Here is a 12,167-nt window from a genome sequence, read left to right on the forward strand (position 1 = left end):
ACTAACTAACTACTAACTAACTAACTACTAACTAACTAACTAACTAACTAACTAACTAACTAACTAACTAACTAACTAACTAACTAACTAACGACTACTAACTACTAACTAACTAACTAACTAACTACCTAACTAACTAACTAACTAACTAACTAACTAACTACTAACTAACTAACTAACTAACTAACTAACTACTAACTAACTAACTAACTAACTAACTAACTACACTAACGAACTAACTAACTAACTAACTAACTAACTACTAACTAACTAACTAACTAACTAACTAACTAACTAACTAACTAACTAACTAACTAACTAACTAACTAACTAACTAACTACTAACTAACTAACTAACTAACTAACTAACTAACTAACTAACTACTAACTAACTAACTAACTAACTAACTAACTAACTAACTAACTAACTAACTAACTAACTAACTAACTAACTAACTAACTAACTAACTAACTAACTAACTAACTAACTAACTAACTAACTAACTAAGCTAACTACTAACTAACTAACTAACTAACTAACTACTAACTAACTAACTAACTAACTAACTAACTAACTAACTAACTAACTAACTAACTACTAACTAACTAACTAACTAACTAACTAACTAACTAACTAACTAACTAACTAACTAACTAACTACTAACTAACTAACTAACTAACTAACTAACTAACTAACTAACTAACTAACTAACTAACTACTAACTAACTAACTAACTAACTAACTAACTAACTAACTAACTAACTAACTAACTAACTAACTAACTAACTACTAACTAACTAACTAACTAACTAACTAACTAACTAACTAACTAACTAACTAACTAACTAACTAACTAACTAACTAACTAACTAACTAACTAACTAACTAACTAACTAACTAACTAACTAACTAACTAACTAACTAACTACTAACTAACTAACTAACTAACTAACTAACTAACTAACTAACTAACTAACTAACTAACTAACTAACTACTAACTAACTAACTAACTAACTAACTAACTAACTAACTAACTAACTAACTACTAACTAACTAACTACTAACTAACTAACTAACTAACTAACTAACTAACTAACTAACTAACTAACTAACTAACTAACTAACTAACTAACTAACTAACTAACTAACTAACTACTAACTAACTACTAAACTAACTAACTAACTAACTAACTAACTAACTACCTAACTAACTAACTTAACTACTAACTAACTAACTAACTAACTAACTAACTAACTAACTAACTAAATAACTAACTACTAAATAAAACTAACTACCACTAACTAACACTACTAAACTAACTACCTAATAACTAACTAACTACCTAACTAACTAACTAACTAACTACTAATAACTAACTAACTTAACTAACTAACTAAACTAACTAACTCTAACAACTAACTACTAACTAACTAACTAACTAACTAACTAACTAACTAACTAACTAACTGACCTAACGAACTAACTAACTAACAAACTAGCTAAGACTCCGGCGCTTTCGTTCTCCCAGCTGCAAACGCTCGATTCATGTATACTTCACGAGATTGACAATTAAGATTCTACGATCCACTAGTTTTGTTATATCTTCAGAGAGCACAGCTAAGGAATACAACTGTTGTATGAACTAACCAACTTTTGGATTTCAAGTGAGAAGACTGAAACATCCAATCTCAAAGCTGTTGGAAAGAGGAATATGTCACTCACTTTCTCAGTTAATAACCGGCCCTGGCTGAATACTGATATAACACATTAAGCAGTCATTTTCTAAACGACTTAAAGGATTTATCCGACAGATGAATATCAAAGATATAAACTTCTTCAATAGGATCAAGAGTTATTAGGTGGAAGTATATTAACAAGCTGACAATTTGATCGTTACAGGTATCACAAAGGGACCAGTACATAGATAACCTGCTTACTCATTAAAACAGCTGATTAAGCCTTGTTCAAGAATATTTTAAGCGAGAGGTATTCCTCACAGTTATCTCCATGTTAAGATTGGCCTCACTTCAAACAGTATTGCCAATTAATTTTTTTACTTTATTGTTTTAGCAAAGAAAGTAAAAAGCAATAAACTCTTTATCACTTTACGCTGTCATTTTCTGCCAGTAGTGTCAATTAAGATCTCAATCTGAATTGTTTAAAGTTAATTGACTTGTTGTGATATTTAACATAATTTAAATTATGGCATAAATTTAATTCAATTTAAACATTTTAAAGCTTTAACAAAATTAATAAATAAATAAAAAAATTAAAACAGATAAACCTTCATTTGAAGAAAAAAAAAAAAAAAACGCTAATTAAAATAAAACTTAATATGTTAAACTTTTAATAAATAAATAAATATTTTAAACATTTTAATTGTCACAAAAATTTACATAATATTATTTATAATTTCTTTTAGTTGAATACAAATTTTTACTAATTTTTGCTTTTACACTATGAAAAGCAAAATTTTATATTCACAGACATCTGGTATATATAAGAAAAATATATAGATATGTATATAAAAATTAACATACTAAACAAGTTTTTCATATAGAAATCTTTAAAACAAATGTTGCATCTAGCTGAGAAAATAGCTAAACTATAAGACAGTAACAACTTTAAAAGTGGGACATTTTTATTAAAATTTTTCTACAATTCAAACAAATCCGTTTAGTAGCATTTTCACTGTAAAATTTTATAAACAATTGTATAAATTTCCAACTATTATTAATGTCTGGCACATCGCTAAAATAAATTTCATGAACTCGTTTTTATTATATTTTTTATATTTGAAAATTTGTTGCTGTAAAATATAAAAATTTGTTTTCAAATTCGCACATCTATTTATTACAAAATATTTTTATGGGAAAATTTTAAGAAAAATATTTCTAAATTTAAAACAATTTTCAAGGTTTAACCCAAAAATTACAAAAAAAAAATACTTATAAATCTTCTTTAAATTAAGAAGATTTAAAGAATAACAAATAAAACCTTTATATTGTTAATTTTAAGGTGTGATTTTTTATTAACATTTATAATTTGTGTTAATTAAATTAAGTTTTAGTTTAAATACTAAAAGTCATTTTAACTTAGTTGACACTACAGCAAAGTAATAACAAAAAAAGTACAACAAGTACAAAATGGTAAAAAAATACATATGTAAAACTTGTTGACATGTAAATCCTAAAAAAACTAGTATAGCGTGATTTTAATACATAAAGAGGAGTAATTACTTAAATAAAAAATATGGCGCTGTTTGAAAAAAAAATATGAAAATGACAGTGTGAGTAATAATAATTGCATCGTAATATGTTAATTTTAACTTGAATATGAATGAAATCTTTATACCAAAATCAACCCTGTGTTTTTAGATTAAAAGTGGCATACTTTAATTCCTAAGTTGCCAGATGTTGAAACTGTTAAAGCACAGAGAAAGCAATGTTGACAAACTAGTGCTTTTCTAACAATAGCGGAATGATTTGAAGGACCACAAACATGCACTTGTTTCTTTTGTAAGTCAATTTTAGGTTGTGAGCCTCACCAGTTTCAATCCTTAACTCTCATTAGAAGCAGACATCGATCGCTTAAGCCATGAACGAAAGTCTTTCTTAGCACCGAAACCAACTAATGAATCAATCTGCAAAACCAGTTTAAAGAACTTGTTTTGCTGATTCCCAACACTATATAGAGGAAGGTTTGAACTTCGTAGTCAAACTTTTAAACAACAGTACTCTTGGAAAGGGCGTTACTAATCACGACAATGCCAAGAACAAACATCTGTTTGGAAACAGGAACTGATCTCTGAAGACAGGAACAAAGTCCTTCGCAGCATTGAAACCAATCAATCGTGGCAGTTTAAAGAACTGGTTTTGCTGATTCCCAACATTCTATAGAGACATATTTCAAGGTTTGAACTACGAAGTCTGCCACTAACATCAATCATTTAGACAACCAAGTTTGGAAGCAGACGCCGATCATTGAAATCATGAACAAACTTCTTCACTGAACAGAAATCACACACTAAATTTAAAAAACTCCTTTTGCTGATTCCCTACTTTCGATAGAGGAAGGTTTGAACTTCAAAGTCTAATACTGGCATCAAACTTCCAACCAACCAAGTGCTCTTGGAAAGGACGTCATTAATAAGCACTATCGCTCAAGTTCTGCTGACTTATAGATTGTTCATGTCACGAACAAACACCTGTTTAAAAGTAGGAACCGATCGTTCAAGCCACGAACAAAGTCTTTCCTAGCACCGAAACCAATCAATCGTTGCAGTTTAAAGAACTCGTTTTGCTGCTTCCCAACATTCTATTGAGACATTTAGACAAACAAATGATGCTCGAAAGCTCGTCACTAATAAGTATTACCGCATAAGTCCTGCAGACTTAGAGATTGTTCATGCTACCTGTTTGGAAGCAGTAACTGAACGCTGAAGCCATGAACAAAGTTATTTCCAGAACAGAATACAAACAGTTGTAAATTTTGCGGATTCCTAAGAGGCTAGAACTTCGAAATCTACTCTAGTATCAAACTTTTAACCAAACACGTGATCCTCCAACGGACCTCAATAATAAGTAGTAGAGGACAAGTCGTGCAGACTTATCGATCTTTTATGCCACGAACAAAGTCTTCGCCAGTATATTCTCCGAAAATATACATTCATCGCAGTCTCAACAGGTGTCGCTAATTCACAACAGCACATAAAGGTATATTTGATAGTTCAAACTTCGAAGTTTATCACATGATCCTCGAGGTGGGATAATGTGGTTGCAGTGTAGCAGCATAGGAAAAGTTCTATGGAATAAGGAACTAAATCAGACTTGAGTTTATAAAACTCCCCAAATTTTAAGGCGCATCTTTACCCGGGGATTGCAACAGCATCAAACTGTGGTAAATCAGCAAGATATCATTCCTCATGCGAATTTGCGAATCACTTCTTGTCGTAGAGTCTAAGGCTCATTCTGTCTAATAGAAGGTGCAAAACTCGATAAAAGGAAATTCACAATTGAATCATCACTTTGATCAAGTAAAAGTTATATTCATACATATGTTCACTTTCATTTCAGTTTTGTTACTATTCCATTCTTTTCGATTATTGTGAAACTGAAATGGGGAATGTAATCGAAAGGCAGAATTCTATATTGATCTGGGATTAGATAAAAGTACTGGAAATGTTTAATATTCGGAATTTAAAGCATTTAAGAAACTCAATAGAACCCTCGAATCCAAAAGTGTAATCCAAATCTACTAGATCCAAGCTAACCTGAATACTCTTACAGACGTATATACATAGATGGTCTAGTAAGCATCATCAGAGACTCTATTGGATATCCCAGATATTTACTTTCACTAGTCCCCAGCAAATTTTCTTCCAAAACTAGCAGTCTCCAAGCTCAAGAATTCAATTAGAACTTCGCTTCATATATCTTTCTCTCTCATTATTCTGATAAGACATCTAAAGTTCTAATTGAATTATTCATGTCTGACTTCTGCAGCCGTACTTGAACGATGTAGTAAGCTTTTAGTATCCTCAATAGAGAATTGTAGAGGCCTAAACAGATATTGGATCCAATTACAAATCGAACATTTGCCATGCCAAAGAAATTTTTGTAAAATGCTTAAAGTACTTGCTGCTTTTGGTTGGATTACTCAAAGCTAATCTTAAGAAGGCTTCAAGATATAGTTATTTTGAAGTCAATTGATCGATCTTTCAGACGTAAGATAACAAATTTTATAAAGCCGAAAGTTTGCTATGTTATAACGATACACATGTGGAGAAACCCTAGATCAATTCTTCAGCAATATCAAATTTTGTTGTCCTGAGTTATAGCTTTGTTTTAGTTCAAGGAGATTTGTAACCGTCGGATACTTCTAACAAATTTGATTCGATAAACCAGAAAGAAGCCTTTAACTTAGTCGATACACTTTTGTGTTCCTCTTAGATCTATTCTGGCCTCCGGTAGGTAAGTGGTTAGTGTTCTAGACTGGTAGACCGGAGGTGGTGAGCTCGAGAGCTGGAATCTCACCTGAGGCACTGGTAAAGGAGTACACAACAGGCCCTATATAGGCTTATGTTTATTTCTTCGGATTTGATGTATATACATCCTACTTTCAAAAGAACTAACAAACAAACAAACTAACTAACTAACTAACTAACTAACTAACTATTTTGCCAAAATGTGTAGCGATAACACGTGAGAGTTCTAGCAGAAGATCTCTAAAGAAGAAGAAAATTCAAATAAAACTTAAGATTTCAGAATCATATTAAGATATCTTGAACTGATACAGAACCTCGGAGAGGTTTACTCAGTTTTTTTGAACTTTAAGTTAAGTTAAGGAAAAACTTAGAGGATAGGCTAGAGAGAATCTTTATGATCTATCTTCTGAATAAATAGATATTTGAAGGAAATGTATTGCATATTTTCAAAACTTTCACAAGATCAGAATACTAATCTTTAGTTTTAATTATTATTATTTTAAACATTTTGCAAAAAATCAACTTGGGTGTTTTCAAATTATAAAAAATTTGTCTTAAAACTTACCAATTATTACAATTTTTATTTGTTAAATAATCCAACAATTTTTCTAATATTTAAACCAAAAAAAGGCAGCACTTAATTTAGCACCTTACTTTTTGTTATAATTTGGGATATTAAAACTTTTAAAAAGTTATACAAATTGGCACACTTTTTTATAAAAAAAAATTGTATAAATAAACAGCTTAAGACATGATAAATTTACGGTTTAATATTTTTGGAATAGTAATTTTTTTGTTAAAAAACAATTTGGTATAAAAAAAAAACTAATGAATTAAACAAAAGTATTAGAGAATTAATAAGAATTTAAAGAAAAATACAAACAAAAGAAACAAAAAAATACAAAAAAATAAAAAAACAATAAAAACCGTTAAATGACCGACTTTAAAAGATAAAACTTTAAAAAGCAGCCAATTTAAAGTGGAGGGAAACACATTTAAACTAAAACTTCAAATTTAATAGAATTTAAAAGAAATTAAAGTTTAAATTAAATTTTTTATATTTTTAAACTTTAATTTCCGTTGTATAAAGTTTTAATAAAAAGAAAATTTAAGTTTTTTTTTCAATTTGGCAATTTCCGGGATATTGTTGTTATTGTTTGTTTTGTTTTGAAAATTGACAAATAAAATAGTGTCTTTGGATTTGAAGTTTATTTGACAGTTAAAATTGTTTGTTATGGGTAAATCATTGTTTTTTTTTAATTTTCTTCTTGTTTACTTTTGTAATAAATGTTTTTTTGTTATTCTTGTGTTGGCGTAAAAATACCGTTTATTATTATTATTATTATTGTAACAATACAGTGTTGTTCTTTTGCGTTTTATATTGTTAAATCAAGTAAACAATTTGTTGTTTTTTCTTTATTATTACAAACGATTTCAATATTCTTTCTATTAACAATAACTACTCGTTTCAACGCCTACATTTAAATATTTTTTTTTAAATTTTTTTTATATTAATTTTTTATTATTTCTTTCTTTTTTTCTATTAAACACGTAAATCTCATGTTTTTTATAAACAATTTTTAAATTTTCTTTTTTTATCATATTTATTATTAAAATTTTTTTCTCATATTCTTTTTTTTTCTCATAATTCACCATATATTCTTATTAGATCAGTGATCTATTTTTAAAAATTTTTAATATAATTTTTTTCTTTTCAAAAATTTCTCTACATACAACACACCAAAATAAAACCACAGAAAATATACCAAAAAATTATTATTAAACGCGTGTTTGTTTTGTTTTTAGAGAAAAACAAAACAAATTTTTTTCAAAAAAATTCGCATTCGTTTTATTAACGTAATTTTTCTCTTTTTCTTATACACACGTTATTTTCCAACCGTTTATACTGTTTGGGCCGGCAGCTAAATGTAAACTAAAAACCTTAGTTTCTGCTTAAACTTTTCAGGCGAAAAAACACTGTGTGTGTGTGTGTAAGTGTCTATGGTTTTTGTTAGTGTAAACAATAGGGTCTCCCCTCGATAACAACAGCATGTGTATAGCAAACGCATATAAAACAAACAAACTTGGAGTATCCATCAACCAGCAAATGATACACAAAAGTGTTCCCATCCAAAGAGAACTGTACAAAAAGCAAGAGAACGAAAACTCTCTAAGAAGTGTTGCCAATTGCAGTAACCAAACAGCTGTTTTAAAGTATACAAAAATTTCGACAATTCAGCTAAAGATATATAATAGTTTATTACAAAGCTGCCCATTTTCTTCAAGTTTTCCTCAATTCTCTTAAATACTATGCAATTCAGCTCAAATTCAGCTAATTCAGCAAGGTGAAAACAATGTTAAAATACTAATTTTAAATAATTTTTAACATTTCTTTTAATATTTTCATAATTCAGCTAAGTTTTTCACTATTCAGCTAAAGAAAAATAATGATTTAATACAAATCTGCATATTATCTTTAAATTTTCCTCAATTCAGCTAAGTTTTATGCAATTCAGCTAAGTTTTATGCAATTCAGCTAAGTTTTATGTAATTAAGCTAAGTTTTATGTAATTCAGCTAAGTTTTAGCTAATTCAGCAAATCCAAAACTCTGAATTACTTAATATTTTCAATAATTTTTAACAATTCCTTCAAAATTTCAACAATTCAGATAAGTTTTCTTCAATTCAGCTAAAGAAAAATAATGATTTTATATAAACCTGCATATTTACATTAAATTTTCCTTAATTCAGCTAAGTTTTAACTAATTCAGCAAGGCCAAAACTCTGAAGTATTAAATATATTCAATAATTTTCAACAATTCCTTCAAAATTTCAACAATTCAGCTGAGTTTTCTTCAATTCAGCTAAAGAAAAATAATGATTTAATACAAATCTGCATAGTTTCTTTAAATTTTCCTTAATTCAGCTAAGTTTTATGCAATTCAGCTAAGTTTTAACTAATTCAGCAAAACCGAAACTCTGAATTAGATAATATTTTCAATAGTTTTCAACATTTTCCTTAATATTTCAAAATTCAGCTAATTTTTCTTCAATTCAGCTAAAGAAAAATAATGATTTATTACAATACTGCAAATTTTCTTTAATTTTTCCTCAATTCAGCTAACTTAAAAATAATTCAGCTAAAAGAAAATAATGATTTATTACAAATCTCCACATTTTCTTCAACTTTTACTCAATTCAGCAAAATTTTATGCAATTTCGCTAAGTTTTAGCTAATTCAGCAATATAAAAACAATGAATTAGTGAACATTTTCAATAATTTTTAACATATTTCTTAATATTTCAACAATTCAGCTAAGTTTTAACTAATTCAGCAAAACAAAATGTAAAAATTTTAAATCATTTTTAACATTTCCTTCAAAAATTTTATAATTTAGCTAAGTTTTTAGTAATTCAGCTAAAGAAATATAATGATGTATTACAAAATTACAAATTTTCTTTAATTTATTCTCAATTCAGCTAAGTTTTATACAATTCAGCAAAGAAAAATGTCAAATTTTCTCAATTCGTTGAAAATATTACAATATCTCAACAACTCGTCACTTTATTTTTTAATTCAGCTAAGTTTTTGCTGTAAAACCATATTTTTTTTTCATGAATTTCTCTTAATATTTCAACAATTCAGCTAAATTTTTAGTAATTCAGCAAGATATTTATATTTTCTTGCAGATTTTAAAGTTTTTTAACATTTTCTTGATTAATTTATAAATTCGGTTATGATTTCCTCAATTCCGCAAGTTAAAATATGAGGTAATCTATAATTTGAACACTATCCTAAATATTTCACCAATTTAGCTAAGTTTAATGCAATTCATCTAATCAAAAAGAGCGACTTATTACAAAATTTTCGAATATTTTACCACTTGCTTGTATATTTATACAATTCAGCTAAGTTTTAGGTAATTCAGCTAAGTTTTAAGTAATTTAGCTAGCTTTAAACAATTATTTCATATAAATTCCCTATAATTTTAACATTTCCCTTAATATTTCACCTATTCAGCTAAGTTTTAAGTAATTCAGCTAAAGAAAAGGAACGATATATTATAAAATTTTCGAATATTTTACCACTTTCTTGTATATTTTTACAATTCAGCTAAGTTTTAGTTAATTCAGCTAGCTTAAAATGATGTTTTAATATAAATTTCCTATAATTTTAACCTTTTCACCTAATATTTTACTAATACAGCTAAGTTTTAAGTAATTCAGCTAGCATAAAAGAATGATTTATTATAAATTTCCTATAATATTTAACATTTCCCTTAATATTTTACTAATTCAGCTAAGTTTTAAGTAATTCAGCTGAAGAAAAATAGGTATTTATTAAAAAAAAAAAAAAAAAAAAAAAAAAAAAACAATTTTGTACTATTTTTCTTTATATTTTTACAATTCAGCAAAGTTCTTGGTAATTCAGCTAGCTTAAAATTTTTTTTGTTATAATTTTTACATTTCTCTCAATATTTCACCAATTCAGCTAAGTTTTAAGTCATTCAGCTAATCAAAAAGAGAGATTTATTAAAAAATTATCGAATAATTTTCCACTTTCTTGTATATTTATACAATTCAGCTATGTTTTAGGTAATTCAGCTACCTTCTAGGTAATTCAGCTAGCTTTAAACAATGAGTTAATATAAAATTTCTATAATTTTAACATTTCCCTTAACATTTAATTAATTTTATCTTTTTAACTTTTTCTCTTTGTTGTATATAATACATATAAGTTTTTTTTAAAGTTGTCATCATTGTTTCACTTTATAATTTAGCTCTTCCTAACTAACTCTTCCCTGTTGGTAACACTCTTTCTCTCTCTCACTCTAGCTCTCTTTGCATTTTATTAAACTTTGTTATGAAAACTTTATGTTTAAGTTGTTTCAAGGAATGCTGTGGAATTAAAATTCATTCTTAAATAAATTTTTTTCTAATTTTTTTGTTGTTTCTACATAATAATGTTATTCATTGTTGTTATTTTGCCAGACAAACAGAAAAAAAACAGAAATATGTGTACAATAATGTTCTACAAACAAAAATGTATTGAGAGTTGAGTTGTTGGAGCTGTCTGTTCAACAAAATAAAATAAGTTATTGGTTGCAATTCATCTATATGATGGATACCTTTGTATGTATACTGTTGTTGTTATTGTTGGCTGTCGACGCTGTGTAATGCATGTGGATGTGCATTGTAATGCATGGCTGCATAAACCAACTGGTTTTTTGGGCCTCCTATAACTATTATCAATTTATATTTTTCTACTTACATAGTTTTTTATTTGTTGCTTTATTTTTGATGAAAACTAAAAAAAAATTGTTTAACACGATAGTAGTTTATACAATATAGAAGAAAATATTGTTTGAAAAAAATGAACAATGTTTGTATGTTGTTGTTAAAAGAATTGAAATTACAATTTTAGATGAGACTTTAAACGAGGTCGAAATGAGAAGTAATTTCAAACATGTGTCAAAGATACTGCAACTCAAAAAAAGTTTTATTATCAAATTATTCAAAATATTTTAATATTTTAACCCTTTTTGGAAGATTTTTTTAATTCAGCAAACGTTTAAGGTAATTCAGCAAGCTTAAAACAATTATTTAATAAACATTTACTATAATTTTACTATACATATACATATCTTAATATTTTACGTATTCAGCTAAATTTTAAGCAATTCAGCTGAAGAAAATGTACGTTTTATTACAAATTTCATAATTTTTCAAATTTTATTCGAATTTTTCACAATTCAGATAAGATTTTGGTAATTCAGCAAGTTTCAAATAAACATCTTCATATATGTTTCCTTAAATCGTAACATCTTGATTATTATTTTAGCAATTCAGCTAAGTTTTAAGCAATTCAGCTCAAGAAAATTACGTTTTATTACAAATTTGTTATTTTTTTAACATTATCTTCCATATTTCTATAATTCAGTTAAAGTTTTTGGTAATTCAGCAAGCTTAAAATAAGGATCTAACTAAGTTTCATTAAATTCTAACATTTTCCGCAATATTTTGACAATTCAGCTAAATTTTAAGCAATTCAGCTAAAGAAAAATTACGTTTTATTACAAATTTGTTAGTTTTTTCACATTTCCTTCTATATTTCTACAATTCAGCTAATGTTTTAGGTAATTCAGCAAGCTTTAAACAATGATTTAATATAAATTT

The 12,167-nt window shown here is 27.1% G+C and overlaps 1 protein-coding gene across 9 annotated transcripts in view; it reads right to left on the reverse strand.

Annotated features, from left to right (window-relative positions):
* The window catches only part of LOC119606803 (probable serine/threonine-protein kinase mps1), a 60,222-nt gene extending 52,135 nt beyond the window's left edge, over positions 1-8,087 (reverse strand). Inside the window, exons 1-2 of one of the 9 annotated variants that reach the window (XM_037960399.1) lie at positions 7,757-8,087; positions 6,556-6,699 (exon numbers count right to left, since the gene is read on the reverse strand). The gene's annotated coding sequence lies outside the window, so the exon portion shown is untranslated. The other 8 variants (XM_037960398.1, XM_037960397.1, XM_037960400.1 and 5 more) reach the window with 8 other exon arrangements.
* Positions 8,088-12,167: the final 4,080 nt, after the last annotated feature.

The sequence above is a fragment of the Lucilia sericata genome, unplaced genomic scaffold, assembly GCF_015586225.1.
Source record: "Lucilia sericata isolate MDLA Ls3-8-SP2 unplaced genomic scaffold, ASM1558622v1 Contig000624F_arrow, whole genome shotgun sequence".
NCBI lineage: Eukaryota > Metazoa > Arthropoda > Insecta > Diptera > Calliphoridae > Lucilia > Lucilia sericata.